The sequence below is a fragment of the Lynx canadensis genome, chromosome B4, assembly GCF_007474595.2.
Source record: "Lynx canadensis isolate LIC74 chromosome B4, mLynCan4.pri.v2, whole genome shotgun sequence".
Taxonomy (NCBI): Eukaryota; Metazoa; Chordata; class Mammalia; order Carnivora; family Felidae; genus Lynx; species Lynx canadensis.
Window position 1 is genome coordinate 29,083,672 of NC_044309.1, and position 1,509 is coordinate 29,085,180.

Here is a 1,509-nt window from a genome sequence, read left to right on the forward strand (position 1 = left end):
TATGGAAAGGTACTTGGGAAGTAAGCACTAAACCTGATGCAGCTGTCCAAATATGGCACTTGTCCGCTCTTTCCCCATCCACACTGCCAGGCAATCACAAGGCAGGTGAGTTAGCCTGAGCCCTTCTGCTGGAGGAAAAGCTGATCCCATCTGATGTAGCAGAATGGGCCCACCATAAATCGGGACACTGAGATCCCAACACTACTTGGGAAGTAATAAAAAGATTACATTTGCCTCTAAAATCTGCAAGCTGCTGACAAAGAGTGCCCTCGATGCGACCTCAGGCAATGGCTGATGTGTTACACCTGGGGCATAGTGGGCAGACTATGTGCCCTGTTTCTCACTGTAAATAGACTATATAGGCCCTTTGCTGGTACTGGAAGGACACAAATATACACTGACCTGTGTGACATGTCTACAGGACTTGCACAAGACTTTGCCTGTGAAAGAGCCAATCAGGCTGCAACTACAAAGGGGTTAATAAAACTAGAGGGCCGTAATGCCAACTCAGATAGTGATCAAGGGACACAGTTTCTTAGCCATGACTTCCAAAAATAGGTGGAGTCCTGGGATATATTACGGATTTTCCACCTGCCATACAATCCCACTGTTGCAGGCCAAATGGAAAGGATGAATTGATAAAAAACACCTTAAAGATCCACCAGACACCTGTCTCAAAGGATGGTCTCTAAGACTAACAGAGGCCATTCAACTCCCTGCCACTGTCAGAGCAGGACAGACATCAGCATATGAACATCTAACCAACCACAGGCCCTCAGCTTACTCTCCGTGGGCAGGTACTGTCAGGATATGTCTGATGGAGGAGGGGCTTATTTTGCAATTGCCATGAGATCTCACACATGGTAAAACTTTAATTCGTTGCAATTTAGTTTGGTGGCTTGGTATCCTAATCTCTTGTTTATATCTGGTATTAACCCCTTGTTCTACAATGATCAGGGCCCAACACAGGCACTGAGATAGGGTTGTTAGGATGGGTGCCAACCGAAATGCTATGTACAATATAGACACATCCCCTGGTGATATTAAGGAACAAACTACATGGTAACATCCCCCAGGGAAAATACCTAAGCCAGAGGTGGCATTGGCTCACGGGGACCAAACCTCTACTGTGTTGTTCCTAAACGAAGATTTGACATATATATTGCCTATAAACCATTTGCCTTATCCTCTCTGGACTTGCATTGCTGACGTTCCTTCCTGTCTCATCGTGAAACGTCTTCTTGTCAGGGGCCATAGCTTACGCTGAGGTTCACAATTGCTCTGATTGTTGGGTCTGAGGAAAAGACCTCTTTACAAGTGAGGAATCTCATGTTGATGTTTATATTGTTGCGATAGCAAAGGGATAGGGGATGCAAGTCCTTACCCCCAGACACCTGGCTCTGGGGTCATTGTGGAAGAATTGTGTGCAAAGATTGTACGGGCCCCAAAGATGTCGGGGAGGTGTAGGAGTGCTGCCTGCGCTGACTCCATCTTCAGCCCTCCATCTTG